Here is a 25031-nt window from a genome sequence, read left to right on the forward strand (position 1 = left end):
TGGCTGTACTTGTCTACCATCACATGAGATGTACAGGAGGGTTCCACTGTCCCCTTGTCTCCACTGAAACTTGGCATTATTCAGCTTTCTAATTTTTGCCAGATCACTGGTAGAAAAGTTATATCTCATTGTTGCTCTAACTTTAAGAAAATTTTAACTATTGTCTTAGCCTATTTGGGTTGCTATACCAGGATACCATAGGTTTGTAAACAACAGAAATTTATTTCTCACAGTTCTGAGCTGGAAGTCTGAGATCAGGATGACAGCATGGTGGGATTCTGGTGAGGGCCCTCTTCTGTGTTGCAGATGACTGTTTTCTCATTGGGTCCTCCTATGGTGGAGACAGCAGAAAGCTCTCTGAGGTCCATTTTATAAGGGCACTAATCCCATTCATGAGGGTTCTACCCTCATGACCTAATTACCTCTCAAAAGGCCTCACCTCTTAATGTCATCACACTGGAGATTAAGATTTCAACATGTGAATTTTATGGGGGACACATTCAGTTCATAACAATTACTAATGATTGTGAGCAGCTCAAATCTAATTTTTTTCAAATTGAAATAGCTATAATCAGCTCCAGATCCTGTCAGCCAGCCCACCTCTTTCTACAGTTGTCTGCAAGTAGAGCTTGAGAGACCAGGGATCAGTCTGCTGATATCTAGACTCACTGTGACACTGAATAGTGGAGATATCCATGATGCTACAGCATTTGCCATTTCTCTTTATCCTCATCTCTTGGGGACTTCATCTCCTGCCTTCTTGCACCCTAGTTCCCTGCTCTCCAGCTGCACTGGTCATGAACATGCAAAACCATTCCACACCTAGGGGACTTTGGCTCCCACTGTTTCCTCTGCCAGGACCACTGACATTCTCAAAATGTGTTCCTTCCCTCGAGTTTCTGTTCAAACGTCATCTCATCAGTGATATCTTCTCTGTCTTTTGTAACCAAAGTAGCTCTTTGCCCACCTTCTTCCCTTAAGTTTTCGTTGTTTTTTTTTTAACATCTTTATTGGAGTATAATTGCTTTACAATGGTGTGTTAGTTTCTGCTGTATAACAAAGTGAGTCAGCTATACATATACATATATCCCCATATCTCCTCCCTCTTGTGTTGTTTTCTTCTTAACAATCCCCACTAACTGGCATTCCCACCGCCTGTTATTTAGTCTGTTTAGTTTCTGTTTCTTATGCCGCAATAGCAAAGACTATATCACTTCTATATCCAAAGTGCCTGGAAGGGTGGCTGGCATACAGTAGGCACTCAATAATAACTTACTGAATTTAATAAATTCTTACTGGTTACTCCTATCTAGACATATTGACACAACACAATTGCAAACATTTAGACATTTATTAGTTTTTGCAGGGTAGTTTTTAGATCATTAAATAAATGGGTTAATGTGGGAAGAGGCATTACAAAATGACAAAACCCACAAACAGGTGAATAAACCACAGACTGAGTGGATTTCATAGACAGATTCAATTAGCTCCCCCAGGGTCTCTGGTGCCTTCCCCAACCAACCAAAACAATACATTTCCAGACCTGGCTTTGAAAAAAAATCTAAGTTTCTCCTAAATGTGAGATTATTTCCTAGAGTTCATATAGCACAAATTACTTTGGCTGTCTTGTATCAGTGATACAAGTTTAGTTACAAGTGATGTTTTTAGCTTGAAATTTTAGTCCAAAACAATGACAAACAATAAAAGCACCTTGTCACAGTTGCACAAATCCTTTCTAAATAACTTTACTCCACTTGCTTTCTCTGAAACTTCGGGGAAAGAAAGTGATTAGGAAACATTAGGGCTAGAATTCAGCCACAGCCATGTCTTTCTTTAAAAAAAAAAAAAAAAAGTCAGTTGGAGTGCCAGTTGTATAGTGCTGTCCATTGTTTAGGGAAAAAAAAGTTTTAACCCCAGGGTGGAAAAACTAACATTGTCACTAGGATATGAAGAAACCATGGTGAAGAACTAGCCACAGTGAGGCCCCATAGAATGGCCGGCGGCATCTGCTCCGAGGGCCTTTATCAGCAGCCTTGTATGTTCTATTCAAGACTCTCAGAACGATTGTTGGCATGATGTAGACAAATTGACGCAAATTAGTTTAGCACGGGCTATGCAAAGTTTAAGCTTGTTGAGCAACACACGTGGACCACATAGCAACAGCTTCCAACGCTATGCAAAAGGTGTTGGATGCAAAGTACTAACTACTCAGACTTTCCTCTTCCAGATTGGATGCAGAGTTTGCAAATCATTGGTGGAAGGATTTGGGGGAGTCAGGAAGCTGGCAACAGGGGCTGGAGCCCCTACACTGACCCTGAAGGCCAGTGAGGGCTGTGAAAAATATCTCCTGAAAGGGCTGCTTTCCACGTCTAAAACCGATTGCCTGTTATTTCATGGCCACAAATCCTCAAAGGATTGACCCTCAAAGATTAAGGGGATTCCGCCACTTTGCTCTTTACTTTGGTTCAAATATCTCAAGACAATTCCTTTAAGGCTGGTGTCACACAGACCACCTAGAGGGGCCTTCTAATTGTATTTACAGTAATTTAATTACATCAGGGAGAGCTTCAGAAGGCAGGATTTACCAAGATCGATACTATAGGTGTCTCTGGCAGAGTTTTAATCTGTTAAATCAACAGAGAAATGGTAAAAATAAAGCCACTCCAGAGTTTAGAAACCACTTCATGAACTTTTTCTTTTTTTTTTTTCCAGCAAGATTGAGAAGGTGAAGGAGACATTTTCCTGGGGTCCACAGCTTCCCCACTTTTGTTCATATTATTTTATACTCCATGCACACATTATATCCATTTGATCACACACACACACAGTCTGGATATTACAAATGTGCCACAGCCAAGTGTGTGTGTGTGTGTGTGTGTGTGTGTGTGTGTGTGTGTGTGTGTGTGTGTGTAATTAAATGTATCTCTGGATAGTTGTTCAAGAACTTGCCAGCAGCAGGGTTTCTGGGGAAGACACCTGTGGGAATATGGGGTTCAGGTGGGAGGAAGACTTACTTTTAATCTCATTTCTATTTGTTTGTACTGCTACTTAAAAAAATTTTTTTTACACCAGATATTTTAAATAGTTTTCAAATGAATCCATAAGGAAATTTTTCCTACAAATATTAAATCACAAAATTCAGCAATCTGTATACAATTTAGGTTGTTTGGCTACCTAGCTTTGGTCAGTGTCTTTCCCTGGGGCTTTAGCTTTCCTACCTGTAAAATGGCACGGAATGAACCAGCTACCCCTGAAAGCCCCTTCCTCTCTGTGAGATCTATTGACCAGAGTCTAAAGACAGCGTGTGCTTCTACTGCCATCTAGCAGTCCGACTGGGACCGTGTGGGTCCAGCTTTTCCTGCACATTTAAAAAGAAGTCTGGGGCCATTATTCAACACGCAAATGGGACTTCCCAGGTGGCGTAGTTGTTAAGAATCCACCTGCCAATGCAGGGGACACGGGTTCAAGTCCTGGTCTGGGAAGATCCCACATGCCGCGGAGCAACTAAGCCTGTGTGCCACAACTACTGAGCCTGAGCTCTAGAGCTGTGAGCCACAACTATTGAGCCCGAGCACCACAACTACTGAAGCCTGCGCGCCTAGAGTCCATGCTCCACAACAAGAGAAGCCACCGCAATGAGAAGCCTGTGCACCACAACGAAGAGTAGCCCCCGCTCACCGCAACTAGAGAAATCCCAATGCACAGCAACAAAGACCCAACTCAGCCATAAATAAATAAATAAACACACACAAAAAAACATGCAAAGACTTCGTTGGATATACAGATATCCTGCAGTCCCTAAGTGCTTTCTGGAGCAGCAGAGATTATATATAAATAAATCATTAGATATTAAAAAAAATAGTTCTCCATCAAAAAACTGTTAGAACTAATAAATTTATTCAGTAAAGTTGCAGTATATAAAATCAATACACAAAAATCAGTTGTTTTTCTTTACACTAGTAAGAAACTATCAGAAAGAGGAATTAAGAAAGTAATCCCATTTACAATTGCATCATAAAGAGTAAGAAACCTAGGAATAAATTTAACCAAGGAGGTGAAAGACCTGTATATTGCAAACAACACCACCTTAATGAAAGAAACTGAGAAGACATAAATAGGTGGAAAGACTCCATGCTCATGGACTGGAATAATTAATATTGTTAAAATGTCCACACTACCCAAACCAATCTACAGATTCAATGCAATTCTTATCAAAATTCCAATGGTATTTTTCACAGAAATAGAACAAACAATCCTAAAATTTGTATGGAACCATGAAAGACCCCAAATAACCAAAGCAATCTTGAGAAGGAACAAAGCCGGAGGCATCATGTTCCCTGATTTCAAACTATATAACAAAGCTGTAGTAATTAAAACAGTATGGTATTGGCATAAGAAGAGACACATAGAAAAAAAAACCCAAGCATATATGGTAAATTAATTTACAACAAAGGAGCTAAGAATATATAATGGAGAAAGGAGAGTCTCTTCAATAAATGTGTTGGGAAAACTGGACAGCCACATGCAGAAGAATAAAACCGAATCACTATCTTACACTGTGCACAAAAAATTAACTCAAAATGGCTTAAAGACTTAAATGTAAGACCTGAAACCATAAAACTCCTAGAAGAAAACACAGGCGGTAAACTCCTTGACATAGGTCTTGGCAATAATTTTTTGAATCTGACACCAAAAGCAAAGAAAACAAAAGCAAAAATAAACAAGTGGGACTACATCAAAGTAAAAGGCTTCTGCACAACAAAAGAAAAGATCCACAAAATGAAAAGGCAGCCTACTGAATGGGAGAAAATAATTGCAAATCATATATATGCTAAGGGGCTAATATCCAAAATATAAAGAACTCATACAACTTAATAGAGAAAAATAAAAAGCCCAAGCAATCTGATTATAAAATGGGCAGAAGTATGAATAGACATTTTTCCAAAGATGACATACAGATGGCCACAGGTACATGAAAGATACTCAACATTATTAATCATTAGGGAAATGTAAATCAAAACCACAATAAGATATCACCTCACACCTGTTAGAACAGCTATGATCAAAAACACAAGAACTAACAAGTGTTGGCAAGGGTGTCGAGAAAAGGGAACCCTTGTGCACTGTTGGTGGGAATGTAAATTGGTACAACCACCATGGAATACAGTATGAAGTTTTCTCAAAAAATTAAAAACAGGGCTTCCCTGGTGGCACAGTGGTTGAGAGTCCACCTGCAAATGCAGGGGACATGGGTTCGTGCCCTGGCCCGGGAAGATCCCACATGCTGCAGAGCGGCTGGGCCCGTGAGCCATGGCTGCTGAGCCTGCGCGTCCGGAGCCTGTGCTCCGCAACGGGAGAGGCCACAACAGTCAGAGGCCCGCGTACCACAAAAAAAAAAAAAAAAAAAAAAATTTAAAACAGAACTAGCATACAATCCACTTCTAGGTATTTACCTGAAGAATATGAAAATACTAATTCGAAAAGATATACGCACTCCCATGTTCACTGAAGCTTTATTTACAGCAGTCAATATGTGGAAACAACCAAAGTGTCCATTGATGAATGAACGGATAAATAACTTGTAAATATATATATACACATATATATGTATAAATATATTCATAAAAAAGAATGAAATCTTGCCATCTATGATAATACGGATGGACCTCAAGGATCTTATGCTAAATGAAATAAGTCAGACAGAGACAGACAAACACCATATAATCTCTCTTATATGTAGAGTCTAAAAACAAAAAGACAAATCAAGAAGCCCCACCAAAAACCAAGCTTATGGATACAGAGAATAGACTGGTGGGGGTGGGGGGTGGTGGCCAGAGGTGGGGAGTGGGGGGTGGGAGAAATGAGTGAACTGTTTTGGGGTTTTTTTTTTTTTAGTTTAAGTAAATTGAATACAATTTTTTAAAAAAATAGTTTTGAGCCTGTAATGTTTGACTAACGGTAAATCCTCACTGCAATTCACTGGCCTCAAGGGCCTTTGGGGGGCGTGAACAGGCTGCTCAATGTTAACAAGTATTTGCTTGTTTGGTGTCAACTATGTGTGCAGGGCGATGTGCAGATGTGTGTGTGGTGGAAAAAGGCAGAAATTTGGTGTCCTGAAGTTCAGACACTCTAGTCCTATAAGGACAGAGACCAAGACCCTTTGGAGGTGTATTCCTTGTTAGCTTATGCACCTCCAGAAGCTAGCAAAGTACTGGCACAAACCAGGAGCTTAATAAATGCTTCTTTTCAATGAATGAATGAATGAGCTGGATTTGAATTCATGTCTTCTGCCTATGAGGGCATTTTTTTCTCTGAGCCTCCATTTCCTAGTCCGTAAAATAGAAAGGATAACCATTCCGCCTTATTGTGAAGGTCCATTGATTAACAAAGGGCAATGCCTCTGTCAATTGGAAAATATTTTTTAAAGGAGGTGGGATAGGGGAATCTCCATATTTTGAGGCTCATCAACCATTTATTTTGCATGACTAAGAAACATATTCTTTACTCCCCAAATTCATATTTCCATTTGAGAACAGAAAAAAATATTTTCTGCCATATATTCTAAGATTATTTGACTAGCTAAAAGGAATACTGTGGAAATAGCCCAAATTCAGTGTGAAGTACACACAGAGACTGTTCTCACCATCTCTCCCCCCAAACCCACCCTTTTTGGCAAATGAACAGGTCATGCTCTTTGTTTTTACTTCATCTCCAGGTTTCCATATATGTAAATTGAAGGAGTCCAATGACATAAACTCAACAGTCTCTTCCTTTTAAAACAGATTCTAACAAGGAAAGTTGTCCAGCAAGGTACACCAAGGCAGGCCCAATATTGTGAAGAAACCATGATATGCTGCCACCTGTTGGTGATGCATTAAATTATTTTAAATTTTAAACAAAGCTGAAGTTAAGTATTAAAATATTATTAACTATAACCTAATGGATTTACACACATATTTACAGTAGAAACTCATTATAGTGCCAAGGGAAAGAGGTCTTTTCTTCCAAAGTAATAATAACAGTCAACTCTTAAGCATTTATTACCAAGTGCTGCATGTGTTCTCCAACTTAAATCCTCACATCCACCTTAAGCCAACATTCTTTGATGATCCCCACTTCACAGATAAGGAAACTGATAGTCATTGAGGTAATAACCTGCTCCAGGTCACATGGGTGGTAAGTAGCAGAGGCAGAACTCAAGTCCAATCCTTTCTGGCTCCAGGGCCTAAACATTAACATTAACATAGGCCCGCAGCTGGTGTATTCTTTGCTTAATTTCCGTTCTGATTAGAAAAGTACTTAATGTCTTTGTAGAAATTTTAATTACAAAGGCAATAAAAATAACTTGAGATCCTACAACTAAAACAAAATCAATGTAACATTTTGTGCATATCTGTCAAGTATTTTTAGTGCTTGTATTGTGTACATATTTGTACTTTTATATATAACTTTTGTCAAAACAATAGATTTCCTTTCCTTTTAGAATTCATTCATTTATTCAATTAAATTTAGCAAATGCTTACTTTGTACCACGTAGAGATACAATGGATGAGGTTAAAAAACAAAAACAGAAACAAAAACGACATGATCACCACCCTTGTGAAGCTAACAGTCTAGAAGAAACATACAAATAATCATAAAGAGATAAATACTCCAGAGGAAAATTGTTCCAGGAGAACAGGTGACAAGGGAAGCTAGTCGACACTGGGGGGAACACAAAAGGCTTCCTTGAGGAAGTGATGCTTGGAAAGGTGTGGACAATTCACGGACCTCTTCCCCCTACCCCAGCAACTAAACTTCCAAGCAATTCTTTGTTTCATGGAGGGGAAAACCTGCCCTCTCCATTCTCTTCCCACTGTCAGGTAGGCCCAGGGAAGGATCGGTAAAGCCTTCCCTAAGCAGGTGAAAGAGTGGGAATAAGATTTTATTCTTCTCTTACTGCAGGCACCTCGATATTTACAAGTGGTTTTTGAGACTACCCCTCTCTTGGTTTTAGGACGAGGAAAGCATCTCCCCACAACCATTGCATTTCCACTCCTACCCCTGAAGGGATCTAGAGGTCTAGCCCCAACTTGGGGGGCCTCTGTCAGGGGAGAGCTAGAGTCTATAGTTTTCAGCTGAGGTCCTACTGTCAATTCCTGGGTGACAGAAAAAGGTCTGCTTAACAATTGCACAACTGATTCCCTATCCTAATTGTATGTTAAAATCACCAGAGATTTGGCCCTTAGCCTCAGAAATTCAGATTTAAGCAGCCTTGGGCAGTACCTCGGTCTCGGGTTTTGTTTTGCTTTGTTTTAAGCTACCAGTGTGCAAAGGAAGCTGACAATTGTCATTTTTGCTATTTCTGTAGCATTTACTACTGTTATCTGCTTCTTTCTCCCACACTCCTATAACTCTTTCTTTCCTTGGTTTCTGATGCTTCATAGCATGTTTAATATTTGATAGGACCAGTTTCCTCTCATTGTTTTCTTTTTCAGAGTTTTCTTGGTAACTTTTCTGTATTTTTTCGTATTAACTTCAGATTCAATTTGCCTAGACTTTAAAAAATGGTGGATATTTTTATTAGAATCAGGTTAAATGAACATATGAACAGTTTTAATCTTTTTGATGTTCAAATTGTCCTATCTTTTCCATTGAGAATCACTTTAAATTGACTTCCAATTCTTTCTAAATTAAAAAAATGGTTATAAAATATCTCAAACATACACAGAAGTGGAAGGAATAGAACACATTCCCTCATGTACACATCATCCAGCTTTAATGATTATCAACTAATGGTCAGTCTAGTATCATCTACACCCCCAGGACGCCCCTACCCACAGATTACTTTTAGGTAAATCCCAGACATTATATACATTATTTAATTCATAAAAATTATAGGAGGTAATAAGTTATAAGGACTCTTTTTTCCAGCTTGAGATATAATTATCATATGACATCGTGCAAGCTTAAAGTGTACAATGTGACAATTTGATACATATATGTATTGTGAAATGATTAAGGGCTTTTAAAAACATAGCCACAATATCACTATCACAACTTAAAAATTAGTAACTCCTTAATATTATTAGATATCCAGTCAGTGTTCAAATTCCCCTTAGGGTCTTATAATTTTTTAAACAGTGGCTTGTTTAAAATGGGACCCAAACAAGGTCCATAACTTCATTTGGTTGATATGACTCAGTTTCTTTTTTCCCTTGCAATAAATTGACAAAATGGGTCATTTTCCCTGTACAACTTCTCACAGTCTGGATTTGTTGATCTCATCCATGTGCTTCTGTTTAACATGTTTCTATGTTCCTGTTCTTGAAAACAACTGGCAAGAACTGGAGGTTTGATCAGATTCAGGTTTGATTATGTGGCAACAATCCTCCTTCACAGGTGGAGGTGTATACTTCCATCAGCAGGCATTTAATGCTTGTTGTCTTTTTTTTTGTAATGTTACTGGCCATTAATGATCAACATTGGTAGACCCATTATTTTATTAATGGCTTGCAGAATGGTGATATTCTAATTTCTATCAATCCTTCCTTTCTTAGCCAGGATAAAGAAAAGCTTTCCTTCATCAACTATTTGGTTGCTCATATAACAAATGCAGGTTAAATGCTTGATTTTTTTCTCCTTATTTACTAATTTTCAAGAAGATTAGTTGGCTCACTAGCAACCTCCAAAAACAACTATGAGTTTTTTGGTTTGAATAACATGATAACCTCACAGATTTAATGGTATTTGACGTGTTCTACTCCACTGCAGTTGTCATTTTATTGATGCTCAAATTGTCTCACCTTTGGTCACTGCAAGCCTCTTCAGTCTGCCTCCTGAGTCTTTCTGACAGGACACTAGCAGTCTTTGGTAAATGTTTAATTGTATTTCTCTCTTAAACAGTCATATATTAAAGTGCACACTTTTCTCTACCTTGCATTTTTCACTTAATGATCTATTCTAGAAATCTCTCCATACTAGTATACTGAGATCATCTTCATTCCTTTTCTCAGGTACCTATGATTCCATTGTGTAGATGTACCAAAGTTTATTCAACTAGTCTCCTATTGCTGGGTATTTGGATTGCTTCCAGTCTTTTCTATTACAAAAAAAGATGATGATGGTGATGATTTTTTGGACTTGACACCAAAAGCAAAGACAACAAAAGCAAAAATGAACAAGTGGGACAACATCAAACTAAAAAGCTTCTGCAGAGCAAAAGAAAAGATCCACGAAATGAAAAGGCAGCCTACTGAAGGGGAGAAAATAATTGCAAATCATATACCTGATGACGGGTTAATATCCAAAATATTTAAAGAACACATATAACTCAATAGAAAAAAGAAACAAAAAATCCAATTAAAAAACTGGCAGAGAGGGAATTCTCTGGCAGTCCAGTGGTTAGGACTCTGCGCTTTCACTGCCAAGGGAACAGGTTCAATCCCTGATCAGGGAACTAAGATTCGCCAAGCTGCGAGGTGCAGCCAAAAAAAAATAGACAGAGGACCTGAACAGACATTTTTCTGAAGAAGACAAACAAATGGCCAACAAGTACATGAAAAGGTGCTCATTAATGATCACGGAAATGCAAATCAAAACCACAATGAGGGCTTCCCTGGTGGCGCAGTGGTTGAGGGTCCGCCTGCCAATGCAGGGGACACGGGTTCGTGCCCCGGTCTGGGAGGATCCCACATGCCGTGGAGCGGCTGCACCCGTGAGCCATGTGCTCCGCGACGGAGAGGCCGCAACAGTGAGAGGCCCGCGTACCGCAAAAAAAAAAAAAACCACAATGAGATATTACCTTACACCTGTTAGAATGGCTATCATCAAAAAGAACACAAATAACAAATGCTGGCGAGGATGGGAGAAAAAGGAACCCTTGTACACTCTTGGGGGGAATGTAAATTGTTGCAACTACCAAGGGAAACAGCATTGAGGTTTCTCAAAAAACTAAAAATAGAGTTACCATATGATCCAGCAATTCCACTCCTGGGTACATATTCAAAAAATAGAAAATACTAATTTGAAAACATATCTGCACTCCCATGTTCAGTGCAGCATTACTTATAATACCCAAGACATGGAAACAACCTAAGTGTCCATCAATGGATGAAGGATAAAGAAAATGTGGTATATATACAAAATGGAATACTATTCAGCCATAAAAAAGGAAATCCTACTATTTGCAACAGCATGGATGGACCTTAAGGGCATTCTGCTTAGTGAAATAAGCCAGATAGGGAAAGACAAATATTGTATGATTTCACCTATATGTGGAATCTTAAAAAAAAAACTGAACTCATAGATATTGAGAATAGATTGTTTTTTGCCAGAGGTGGGGTGGGAGAGGTAGGTGAAATGGGTGAAGGTAGTCAAAAGGTACAAATTTCCAGTTATAAGATAAATAAGTCCTGAGAATGTAATATACAGTATGGTGACTGTATTTAACAGTACTGTATTGTACATTGGAAAGCTGCTAAGAGTAGATCTTAAAAGTTCTCATCACGAGAAAAAACATGTAACTATGTGTGATGATGTTAACTAAACTTATTGTGGTAATCATTTTGCAATATTATATACATATATCAAATCATTATGCTGTACATCTAAAGTTAATACAATGCTATATGTCAATCAATTTTAAAATATTTGCATTTTCTGGGCTTCCCTGGTGGCACAGTGGTTGAGAGTCCGCCTGCCGATGCAGGGGACACGGGTTCGTGCCCTGGTCCAGGAAGATCCCACATGCCGCAGAGTGGCTGGGCCCGTGAGCCATGGCCGCTGAGCCTGCGTGTCCGGAGCCTGGGCTCCGCAACAGGAGAGGCCACAACAGTGAGAGGCCCGCATACCGCAAAAAAAATAAAAATAAAAAAATAAAAAAAATTTGCCTTTTCTGGAAATTTCACATAAATGCAATCATATAGTACACAGTCTTTTGCATCTGGCTTCTTTCACAGGTGGAAAACATTACTGAACAATGCCAAAGCATGTCACTAATCATATGTCCTAGATGCAGAGGCAAACAGGAGGTACTGATAAAGAGTTATGAGGAACAAAATATTGGAGTAAGGCTGATAAATTATGAAAATCAGGACATCAGAGTAAGCCTGATAAAGAATTATGAAAAAGATGATATCAGAGTAAGCTCTATGTAACTGCTTCTGTTTATTAAAAATCGGATGATGTGTAATAACTGTACCTTTAATTCCAGAACTGAAAATCCACTATAGCTTTATGGCCACTTTTGAGTAATTTGCATACACTCTGGTATTTTTTTTGCTCAATAATAAATTTATCTAATTTTATATTTATGAACTGGCATGTTTCTTTGGGTCTCAATCTCTTATTTCTCCTACATAAACAGCATAATGTTTTTGATGTTCATGTATTCTGTACCATGTATAAGCAGTCTGTTCCTTTTTACTGCTGAACAGTACTCCATTGTAAGGATATATAACCTATTCTCATTATTCCTGGTAGTTATGTTCTATAAAGTTGCTTCAAACACTGAATTAGTGAATCCTGAATTATTGCCCCTAGAGGAAATACAGGGTTAGGTTCCTGCAAAATGTCATTTTCATCAACTAATCAATACATAACCTTGTTTTGTGTCTGTTTCTGTTTAAAGATGCCTTATTTAATATATATTGTTAATTCATTAACACTGAACTCATAGCAAACAGCACTATAATTTGTGCCTGAATGAAGCTTATCTAACACATGTATTTTCTGCATAAGGTACTTTACAACCTTGTGTTTAGGAACAGTAGACGGCAGGTCAGCCCTATGCTTGGATGCTATTTTAAACAAAATCACCAACAAAAAGCACAAAAATGTGAAAAAGATGCCACTAAATAGACCGCAAAATAAACACTTGTGTACAGCAAAAGTGCTGAAATAAGAAGGCAGAGTGTCGCTCTGTTTGACCTCAAATGGGAACGTTTGTTGGGTGACTCAAATTTTCTGCTTCTCTGCACATGTGTATGTCTGAGAATGACCAGGAAATCACTGTCTTGATTTGGGGTTACAAGTAAGTTTTAGAAAGTAGGCAAATTTGCAAATGTGGAATCCATGAATAATGAGAATTGACTGTACTATATTTTATCTATTCATCAGTTGATGGACATTGTGATTGTTTCTACATTTGGGCTATTATGAATAATGTTGCTATGAATACTTGTATACACGTCTCTGTGTAGATATATACGCCTTCATTTCTCTTTAGCAGATACCTAAGAGTAGGATTACTAGGTCATATGGTAAGTTTATCTTTTTAAGAAACCACCAAACTGTTTTCTGAAGTGGTTGTACATTTTACACTCCCACCAGCAATGTCTCAGGGTCTGAGTTTCTCCATATCTTCACCAACACTTTTTATAGCCTACATTTTGATTATAGCCATTTTAGTGGGTGTGAAGTAGTATCTCACTGCGGTATTGATTTCATTTCCCTAATGACTAATGATTTGGGGAAACTTTTCATGTGCCTATTAGTCATTCATATATCTTTTATGGTGAAATGTTTATTAAAATATTTTGCTCATTTTAGGGGCTTCCCTGGTGGCGCAGTGGTTGAGAGTCCACCTGCTGATGCAGGGGACACCGGTTCGTGCCCTGGTCCGGGAAGATCCCACACGCTACGCAGCGGCTGGGCCTGTGAGCCATGGCCGCTGAGCCTGCGCATCTGGAGCCTGTGCTCCGCAATGGGAGAAGCCACAACAGTGAGAGGCCCGCGTACCGCAAAAAAAAAAAAATATATATATATATATATATATATATATTTTGCTCATTTTAAAATTGGGTTGTCTTCTTATTGAGCTCTTTCTGTATTCTGGATACAAGTCCATTATCAGATATATAATTTGCAAATATTTTTTCTGGGGCTTGCCTTTTCATTTTCTTTTTTTTAATTTATTTTTTATTGAAGTAGTGTTGAATTACTATGTTGTGTTAATTACTGCTGTACAGCAAAATGAATCAGTTATAATAAATATACATTCTTTTTCATATTCTTTTCCATTATGGTTTATCACACAATATTGAATATAGTTCCCTGTGCTATACAGTAGGACCTTGTTTAACCATTCTATATATAGCAGTTTGCATCTGCTAATCCCAAACTCCCAATCCAACCCCCTCCCACCCCCACCCCCTTGGCAACCACCAGTCTATTCTCTATGTCTCTATGTTTCATAGATAGGTTTGTTTGTGTCATATTTTAGATTCCACATATAAGTGATATCATATGGTATTTGTCTTTCTCTTTCTGACTTACTTCACTTAGTATGATAATCTCTAGTTGCATCCATGTTGCTGCAAATGGCATTATTTCGTTCTTTTTTATGGCTGGGTAGTATTCCATTTTATATATGTACCACATCTGCTTTAACCATTCATCTGTTGATAGACATTTAGGTTGTTTCCGTGTCTTGGCTATTGTACCTTTTCATTTTCTTAATGGTGTTTAATGAAGTACAAAAGTTTTAAATTTTGATTAAGTCTAGTTTTATCTTTTCTGGAATGTGATTTTGGTGTTGTAATTAAGAGCACTTTGTCTAACCCAAGGTCATGAGAATTTTCTCCTAGAAGTTATAGTCTTTATCTACAATCCAATGATTTTAGGAGAATATTATGTTGGCCATTATTGAGCAAATTTTCCCCTAGATTATGACATACCAGTCAAAATGTAGAATTTTAAATGTTCTTTTCAGGAATAATATTTTTAAAAATTTTGCTTATAAATATTTGTATGTTCCATTGTTTTGCTTTTCTCTGTAGGGGACTTCAGTTAAATATTTTGCCTATCTTCTATTATTTTCTCTATAATCCTTTTTTGATATTTGGATATTCTTTTTTCTCATTACTAACCACTCTGTCCCTAACTGCTTTTTGGTTATGTTTAGTTTTCCTTGTGCTTTTTATAATTTAATCTTTATTTTTTGAAGTGGCTTTGCTTTTTCCTTGTTTTTCCTTTGACATCTACTGTTTTATGCTTCACCCCCTTCCATCATCTAGCTGTCACCTTCTATTACCTGGCCATTTCTTTCCTGAGGTCTTTTACTTCTGCTGTGTGATTTTCCTTCTTAGATTCAATTGAAACGTTAAGTTTCAAAGTTCATGTTGGGATACTGGATAATCTAATCATTTTCATTTTCTTTTTTTTCTTTTCTTTTTTTTTGCGGTACATGGGCCTCTCACTGTTGTGGCCTCTCCCATTGTGGAGCACAGGCTCCGGACGCGCAGGCTCAGCGGCCATGGCTCACGGGCCCAGCCGCTCCGTGGCATGTGGGATCTTCCCGGACCGCGGCACGAACCCGTGTCCCCTGCATCTGCAGGCGGACTCTCAACCACTGCGCCACCAGGGAAGCCCCCATTTTCTTTTTCTTTACGTCAACATTTTTCTGTTGAATTTCTTTGTCCTCAGGGACATTTTGTTGCCCCTTTCCATCATTTTCTTACAGCTTCATTGTGAGGATTTTTTTAAATTGTATTTGATTTTCTGAAAAAATCTATTAGCTATAGATTCCTAAGGAGGGTAGAGGAAGGCAACTTCTAGATTTTGCAGTACCAAACAGGTTCGTCCCAAAAGATCTCCCTAATAAAGGTACATCTGAGCAGACCTGAAGGAAGTGAAGTGGCAAGCCAGAAATCCCAAGCATTCTAGGAGAGGGAAGAGCAAGTATGAAGACCCTGAAGAAGGATAACACCTGACATGTTTGAAGAAGAGCTGGGGGCCAATCTGGCTGGAATGGAGTGTTTAAGGGGGAAAGTATAGAAGATGAAGTCAAGGTGCAGGCAAGGGAGAAGGAATATAGTTCCAATTAAGGCCTTTGTAGGAAGTGAAAGCATTTTGGCTTTTACTCTGAATAAAATGGGAAACCACTGGAATATTGCGGGCAGAGGAGCTGACAACCTGATTTAAATTCTAGAAGGATCGCTCTGACCACTCTGTTAAGAACTGACTGTAAGGGTGTAAGGGTGAGAGTAAGGAGACTGGATAGGAGGCAACTGCAATGATTCAGGTGAGAAATGATGGAGGCCTGGATCACAGTTATAGGCAGTGGAAGTGGTGAGAAATGACTAGATTCAGAATATGCTTTGAAGGTATAAGTAACTGGATTTCCCCGAAGATTGGATATGGGACATAAGCAAAAGTAGGAGCTCAAGATGACTCCAAGGGTTTTGAACTGAGTAACTAGAAAATGCAGTTGTCATCAACTAAGTTGGGGGAAGACTGCTGGAGGACGAGGTTTGAGGGGCAACATCAGGAATTAGGTTTTGGAAATCAAGTTTGTATGCCTGTCATACATTGTAGTGGAGACTTCCAGTAGACAACTGATTATACATATAGTCTGGAATTCAAGGGAGAGGTCTGGACTAGTTATATATTTAGAAGTAATCAGTACCTTCATAATATTTAAAGCCATAATACTAAAATTAGATGAGTAACTTTAGTTACTCAATCTAGGGAGTTACTTTCCATTAAGATGTCTGAAGCCTGAGCCCTGGGACACAAATGTTTAGTAAGTCAGAAAGAAAAGGCACTAAAACATGAAATACAGATGGAACCTGAAACACCAGTGAGGACCCAGTGGAGAGCCCAAGAACCCATTCACAGAGCAGCCTCCTCTTCTACACTGCCATGAGATCCTGTACAATAAGAGGATAGTCTCTTGAGAAGGGGAAAGGTGGGGAAGGCTACCCTGAAAGACTAAGTATCCCTAAAGAGGCTGAACTGACTCTAACAAGACTCTTTATAATGGAAAGAGACTAGGTTACATTTAATGACTGGCAAATTTGTGATTTTCCCCCTGCCATCAAAGGGAATGGGAGCATTAAGGCAAGTTACAGAAAACAGGGTGCTATATGTTTTAAACATTTAAGTATAGTATGCAAAATTTAGATTCTTCTATATTAATTGACTATGTGATCCAAGACATCCATATTCCTTAGGCCCTATGAATCTCTGACAGCCCTAGAAGATCTAATTTACTCACAGGCCTCAACAGCTTGAAGGGAGATGATGTTGTGCCTTCAACGAGCTATCACAATACAAACAGCTACCATGTACCAAGTACTTACTCTGTGGGTGAGCAGTTTAATACATTATGTTACTTGATGATCACCACAATTTTAGGAGATGAAGACTATTATTAATCCACATTTTAGAGATCAGGGAAAAGAAGCACAGACAAGTAACCTGACCAAAGCAGTCAGAGTCATGATTAAAATCCCAGTCTGGTTATAGCACCTGGACTTTGATTCACCATATCATATTGCCTAGTCACATCACCTTGAAACTCAGGTTTAATCTACTCAAGACTCCAGGAATCTTGAGGGAAGGGGGGAGGGGCAAAATTAAGGTGACCCAACAGAGACCAACTGAGTCAGGAGGGTTGCAAGTCACATCTTCCACAAGTATAGAGGCACTGACAGACATATCTTGCTCAAATTCTGTCACTCCTACAATCAGTCCTCCTAAGAAGCAATGGGCAGTGGGACTAGTGGTCTATTTTGGGACTATTAACTAGCACAGAGGCTCTGAAAAGCTAATTAATCTCTTGGCAAATAAATGATTAGACCCCATGTAAGAATGTGCTCTCAAATCAGGGAAGGAAAGTAGGTCAAGCAGTCACTGATGACAAATTTTAGCTGGACAGTTTTAGATCTAGTAAGTGATTAATGTTGGCTCCTTTACACTATGGTGAAATATCTGTGGCTCTTTCCCTCACATTCAATGTTAGTATAAAGGACAGATTTTAAAAGTTGCCCTAAAACAGGTTTTCCCCTCCTAGAACTCATTTGCCTTTGCACATTGTTTGATATCAGCATTTCACGTTAGGAGAAATCCACCTACCCTGGTTACAGAGGACTTGATTTAAGATGCTCGGTATCCTCAGGCTTTCTCTTCACCTAAAAAAAGAGGGATCATACCCCTAAGAACACATACAGCATTGCCTAAATCATAGGTGGGCAACTGTTTCCAAACATAGGCCACTTGAGAGGTTCCCTTAGTGTAGTTCACACAAATCCCAGGCAAACCATATTGTGTTCTGGGGTCACATGAAAAATGTTAACACAGTAAGTTTCCCATCTCATGCTAAACATATATGTTCTTTCAATTCGACTATTCCAGATGACAATAAAGACCCTATGGTTCAACTCTGGGTTCTACTTTGTATTTTTTTTAAAGCTCTACCTTGCCCATCTTCACTAATCTCCATTTAACTCTTTACCATTGAAAAGACTTATGCCTGGTGAACTATATTATCATTTTGGGTGCTTTGCCCCAAAAGGTGAAGTAGTTTAAGTTTTTTACTAGTCCCCTCCATGGGTCTAACACCTATACTAGACATAGGTGAAAAATAGTAATCATTCTACTCTAAGTATCCAGCTCAAGACCTTATAAAAGTAGGTACTTAATAATTATTTAAAAGATAACTTCCTCCTCCCTTCCTGTCTCAGATGCTCTCTGCAGCCCATATCCATATCTATCTTTTCTGCATTCAATCAGTCCTCATTTTCTGACCACTCATTTTGGCACTTACTTAATCTATATTATCCTTGAATGATATATAAATGCTTGATGTGCATGTCTTTCTTAAGAGTGTAAACTCTTTAAAGGATAAGATTTATGTCACCTATCTTCTAGTGCTAGACACATGAATAGTATATAAGAAATGCTCAGTGTTTTGCATAGATTCTCCTGCCTACAAGAAACAAAGGCTACAGTTCCCTCAAGTAATGAGGGAGACTACTGAAAGAAAAACCAGACAAAGCGAAATAGCCCATAGGAAGAGCAGGGTCTGTAGTAGAATCAGGCTATAGGATATTTAGTATTCTACCACTGTAGAAAGTAGGACCAGGGGTAAAAACCAAATACAAACTGGGGTACTTAGGTTTATTTCTCCCAGGCATACAGACTTGGGTCCCAATGATTCTAGCAGGAAAGCTGGTTTGAAGCTGATACGGTAAAGGATATGGAAAGATAATGACAGTGGGAATGAGAGAGAATTCTCAAAAGAGAAGCTAGGAGTGAGACTGAGAAAAGCTGAGGTTAGTTTCCTTGATCATGGAATGCCTACCGGTTAATGGTTATAGATGCTCATGAGGTCTCGTTGCACTTAGTGCCCTTGCCTTCAGTGAGACATCTACAGTCATCCCCTCAATTCCACCTCCTTTCTGACTCTAGCTGAAATGGGTTTCTCTTTCTTACAATAAAATGATCCCTTTCTATAAACCAATTCCCTACTATAAAATGGTTCCTTATTAAGAGCACAATACAGCATTAGTCTATTAAAGCACCCAAATTATTTCAACCCAACCATGATATTTATTAAAATTGGTTTTTACCTTTCATAACTGAAATCCCTCCTTTTAGGAACTATTGAGAAGAGAGAACATCACCTTCAGTGTACACACTGTAGCTTGCACTGTCTCTTCTGACCATGGAGGGGTTAGAGGAGGGAATGCGAAAAATGCAGACCACATCCAGCTTGCGAAAATTCGAAGTCATAGGGAGAGATGAGTCAGACAAACCTTCAATGGCTGAAAGAAGAAAAGGAGACCAAACTTAGCAATTGACAGAAAGGATAAGATAGAATCTTTCAACAATTATAGACTCTCTGTTGCAGGTCCAGGTTAGGAGACTTGGAGAGAATTGCAGAGCTGGAAACAGAACTAATGCCAAAGATGAACTTGAACTCATGACTAAAAAACGGGGGGTAAATAAGATGCAGTTTTTTACAGTTCACTGTGGCTGAGCAGGGGGAAGAGATGCTAGGGAAGTCTGGTGGTATGGAGTCCCTGACTAGGATTATACAAATTAAAGATGGCTATATGAAAAATATGAAAGTGCAACCGGTTAACCCCAAAGACATCCTAGATATGCAATCCCTGACCCCAAAGTTTTACTGCATCAGGAAAAAGTTACCTTGGCAGAGTCCTTAAGAAACTTCAGGAAAACAAAGACAACAGTAGCTACTGATGCCAGAAGAGTTGGTAGATAAACCAACCTGGCTCACTGAGACCCTTTAAGCAGAGAGACAGTTCTATGGCATGTCTGATGAAGTTTCGTACTCACCCAGGGAACTATGAGTGAGACTGAATTCTCTAATTGAAACTGGAAGGTTTCCAGGTACTATGCTGTCTTCTCTAAGGGTCTCTTAGGAGCCTGGGGCACTTAAGCAGAATGAAGACTGTGGCCACAACTGCCACTAGAGAAACAGGAAATTAGAAAGTCCATCAACAACAGGCCTTCTGAGAACTGATGGGTAAGGCCCAGGATGGCTGTTTCTACTAGCCAGAGAGAACTTTGTCTACTGTGGCAGAGATTATTATAGACTTCCAATAGTAGAATTATTAGCATGAACTGTGAAATTAATCTCAAATTAATCCACCTGTATCTCTGCTAGATCTCTAAATCACATGATAGGGGTTACAAAATATATTTGCACATTTTAAATCATTCTAGTTTATTCCCTCTCATCCTCATTCCCTTTCCCAAGGTCTAAAGCAGAGCAGCCATTTATGCTCTTAAAGGGTCCAACTTCATGGTAATTTAAGTAATTATGACCTGAGTTTAAAGATGCTCTATTTGCTCTTACGTTTTTGCCTAATTGCTCACCACTATTTACCACTATTGGTTACTTTCTGCTCTCAAATGCCCTTACCTCTACAGTATAGTACAGGAACCTCATTTGTGCAATAAACATGTTCCTGATAAACTGTAAGAGTTTTTGAAATGCAGTTTTATTTTCCCACAGTTCTGATGATATCAGAGATGTTTTATATTCATCTGTGATTGACCATCAGCCAGCAGTGACTTTCAACTTCAGTTTTAAGTTACTCCACTATAAACCAAGGAGTTCCTCATTTGTAAAAAAAATTTCAATGTTCTATGAACTTTGTTACTGCACAAAAAGGAAAGAACAAGTTCTTTCATGATGTGGATTATCCACTAATAATTTATCTTTTCTTTTTTTAGATTTAGAATTTAGTATCTGGGGAGCTACTGTTAATGTCTTCATATTCATGGTACTGGGTGGCCCTGCCTCATCCCAACTTTTTTCCCATTCAACATTTTTCTTTTTAAAGTCAGGCTTACTGAAATATAATTTACATACAACCAAACTGCTCTTTTTAGTGTACAGTTCTATGAGTTTTGAAAGATGCACACATTATATAATCCACATCACACTTCAAGATATAGAAAAGTTCCATCACCCGCATAAAGCCCACTCAAGCCCCTTTGCAGTCAACCCCTCCCAATGCCTAGGCAACAACTGATCTGTTTTTTTCCCCTCTATAATTTTGGCTTTTCCAGAATGTCCTATAAATGGAAGCATCAGTATGTACTTTTGAGTTTACATCTTTCACTTAGAATAATACATCTGAGATCATTTATGTTGTTGTATCAGTAGTTTGCTCCTTTTATTGCTGAGTAGATTCCACTGTATATATGTACCACAATTTGTTATCCATTCACCAATTAATGGGCACTTCGATTGCTTCCAGGTTTTGGCTATTAGAAAATGTGTGTCCAGGTTTTTTGTGAAGTTTTTATTTCTCTTGGGTAAATATCTAGGAGTGGGATTGCTGGGTCTTATGGCAAGTGTATATTTAACATTAAAAGAAACTGCCGAATTGTTTTCCTGTCTCTATCATTTTGTATTCCCACCAGTAATGTCTGGGAATTCCAGTTGCTCTACATCCTCAACAGCATTTGGAATTATTTTAACTACGTAGTGATACTTCATTGTGTTTTGATATGCATTTCCCTCATGACTAATGACACTGAGCACCATTTCTTGTGGTCATTCAATTATGCCAATGTTTAAAAAATTAGTTTACTTGCCTTTTTTATCGAGTTGTAGTTTTTCGTATAGTCTGTATATAGTCATTTATCAGATATGTTTTGCAGATATTTTCTCCTAGTCTGCTGCTTCATTTTCTTAACTATCATCCAAAGAACATAAGTTTTTATAAATTAAATTATTTTTTCTTTTATGGATTGTGCTTTAGGTGTTGTAGCTAAGAAATTTTTTTGCCTAACCAGAGATGACAAAAATTTTCCAAGTTTTCTTCTAAACATTTTATAATTTTACATTTAAATTTATAATCTATTTTGAGTTATTTTGCATACGGTGCATGGTATGGGTTAACAGGCTGAAGTTCTTTTTTCTTCTTGCAAAATGATGTGCAACTATTCCAGCGTCATTTGTTTCTTTTCACTATCTTTTGATAAGGTTCTGTTTAGCAGAGAATCTATGTAGAATCTACAAAAAGAAAGGTAACCCTCTAGCTTTGGTGTGAAAATCAAATGGATGGAGATGGGAGGGCAGTTCCCAATTTCTGTGGCGAGAAATGACTAAGCAGTATGCTTTCCACTCCATATACATGTGTGGTATAAGACAGTCCAGAAAGAATTATCAATGCTCTCTAGCCAAACACCAGGAACACACCGGTGGCTGAACAAGCTAAGCTTACTACTCACTGCAGCAAGGGAGAACACACACTATGGGGAACCATGAGGCATCTCAATATGAGGGTGTTAGAAAGGACTTACATTAAGATTTGGGTTTGTTGGGTGATTTGCTCTAAATTGGATGCTGTCAGGAAGCAGGGGTAATTCTATAATTGGGTACCTTAATAAATCTTTGTTTTAGAGTTTTTTTTTTTTTTTTTTGGCTGCATTGGGTCTTCGTTGCTGCACACGGGCTGTCACTAGTTGCGGCAAGCAGGGCTACTCTTCGTTGCGGTGTGCGGTCTTCTCATTGCAGTGGCTTCTCTTGTTGTGAAGCACGGGCTCTAGGCACGCAGGCTTCAGTAGTTGTGGCTTGTGGGCTCTAGAGTGCAGGCTCAATAGTTATGGTGCATGGGCTTAGGTGCGCCACAGCATGTGGGATCTTCCCAGACCAGGGCTCGAACCCGTGTACCCTGCATTGGCAGGCGGATTCTTAACCCTTATGCCACCAAGGAAGTCCCCCTTAATAAATATTATATAGAAAAAGGGAAGACTAGAATGAGGATAAAGCTGTAATTAGTAAAGAAGTAACAGCCCCTCATATAGTCTGATATTTTCAGTCTGTGTATTTCATTTGTTGGCTTAGATAAGGTTCATGTTTTTGTCTGTGTTCAGATATGATTATGGAGTAGTCTTATTTTTGTCCTGATCCATCACAATCATGAAATGGCCTTTTCTGATGCTGATGTTCTCTGAAACAGTTTATATTCAACAGAAGATACCAAAGCCTAGCTGTGCCAGGCCAGCTCCTAGCAACAGAAAGACCTAGCTGATAGCACCATTCCAGCTACTCGATGTCAGGGACTGCTTTTCTCTTTCTCAGAATATAGTGGTTAAGGCCCCAGAGTCAGAAAAAATTGTTTGATTCCAGGGTCTGCCTTCCACTAGCTGTGGGCCCTTGAGTAAATTATCTAACTTCTCTATGCCTCAGTTTTCTTATATGAATATGGGGATAGTAATAGTACTTGCCTCATTGGATTATTGGAGTACATGTTAGAAACTTAACGTTAAATAAGTCTTAGTTATCATTATTATATCACAGAAAAGATTAAGAAGGATTGGGGCAGAAAAAAGAAAACCAAAAATAGTCCAGGTAATGGTGCCAGTAAAGTCTGCCTAGCATTCATGCTGGAAAGGTCACATATTAAGTGGTTTCTGTGATAACAAGAAAATAGAGTTGCTTCGCACCTCTTCACATGCTGGGTAAACACAACAAACCATAGATCCTGCTAACCATCCAAATCATAAAGTAACAAGATTATTTCATTTCTCCTTTAAGGTCTGGAAAACTGAAATATCTTGACAGTCTCAGAACAATGGTCTAAGTGGATTTAAGCCGCTGCTTTGAAAAATCGGTCATTGGGCTGGAACCACAGACTATATTTGGTCCACTCTATTTAAGACCTGGCTCAAAGGCAGCTTTCCTTGGTTAACATGTCCTTTTCTGGGTCTTGTCAATACATATCCTTCAGTTGCCCCTCCCTGATTATTCTGCATTCGAAGAAACACTTTGTAAGGTTATTTACACACATGAGGGTATGTTTTGTCTTGCTAACCGAATTGTGAAGGAAGATCTCACACCTACACAGGAATTGTTTACAGACCCCTTTCACACCCACCATCTCCTTTGATTCTCTCGAAAAACCTATGATGGACTTCCTGTCATCTTCGTTTTATAGGTGTGCAAAGAGAGGCAGAGAAAAGTTAACAGATGCCTCACCTCACAAGGGGTTTAGGTCCAGACACTATCCTCTTACCGCTACACTCTTCTCAACACCTTCCAGAACGGCGAGCAGAGCCTCGGCCTAGGCGGGGAGACCTCAAGAGGCGCCGCGCCAGGCGGCAGATGGCGAGGCAGGCGCGCGAAGCCAGGTTTTCTAATTTCCAACTCACTTCTCTTTTCACTATAAACACCCACTCTCTTCAGCAAACTGCTAGCGCCTGGCGAACCCTCAGCACTGCGGTAAGCGGTGGGTGACGACGACGAACCGGCGTTCTTACTCTCAAGAAGCTCAATTCTAGGGCAGAGGAGATTTCAAATAATAATAATGGTAACAACAACAATAATAAATGAGTAATGTCTCTCAACAACAACAATAATAAGTGAGCACTGTCTCTCTTGTCACCCCTGTCACCTGGACAGTATACAGAGACTCGTAGAGAGCCCCAAAGAGAAGGGCGGAGAGCAGGCCTAGCTCGTCACTCCCCTGAGGGGAAGCAGGTAAGGGAATGTCGAGGCCCCGGACGAAGAGCCGGAGAAACTGGCGACCGTCTCATCTTCCCTAGGGCGAAGACTCGGAATTCGGAGCGACCGTTACTCGCGGCGTAACTGGGACTTCTGGAAGCCGCAGTCGTTACTGCTCGGTCCGCAGGGCCGCCGCCTACGGGCTCTCGAGGCCCCGTGCCCCTCGCCCGATCTGATTGGACGGCGGGGAAAAGGGGCGGGAGGCCCAGGAGGAGGTCCGCACAGGCCGGCCCTGGGTTCTCGCGGTGCCACCAGGCAGGCGAAGGGGCGGGAGTTGGCC

At 39.3% G+C, this 25031-nt stretch overlaps 1 long non-coding RNA gene across 1 annotated transcript; it reads right to left on the reverse strand.

Moving 5' to 3' along the window:
• Positions 1-231: 231 nt before the first annotated feature.
• LOC113620947 (uncharacterized) lies at positions 232-25015 on the reverse strand. The gene is made up of 4 exons (XR_003432988.1): positions 24227-25015; positions 19335-19529; positions 17839-17894; positions 232-331 (listed from the first exon to the last, which is right to left on the reverse strand). It is a non-coding gene; the product is annotated as an uncharacterized LOC113620947 (long non-coding RNA).
• Between the last annotated feature and the right edge of the window lie 16 nt (positions 25016-25031).

Source organism: Aethalodelphis obliquidens, unplaced genomic scaffold, assembly GCF_003676395.1.
Source record: "Aethalodelphis obliquidens isolate GAN/ISIS:26980383/991018 unplaced genomic scaffold, ASM367639v1 scaffold8, whole genome shotgun sequence".
Classification (NCBI taxonomy): domain Eukaryota; kingdom Metazoa; phylum Chordata; class Mammalia; order Artiodactyla; family Delphinidae; genus Aethalodelphis; species Aethalodelphis obliquidens.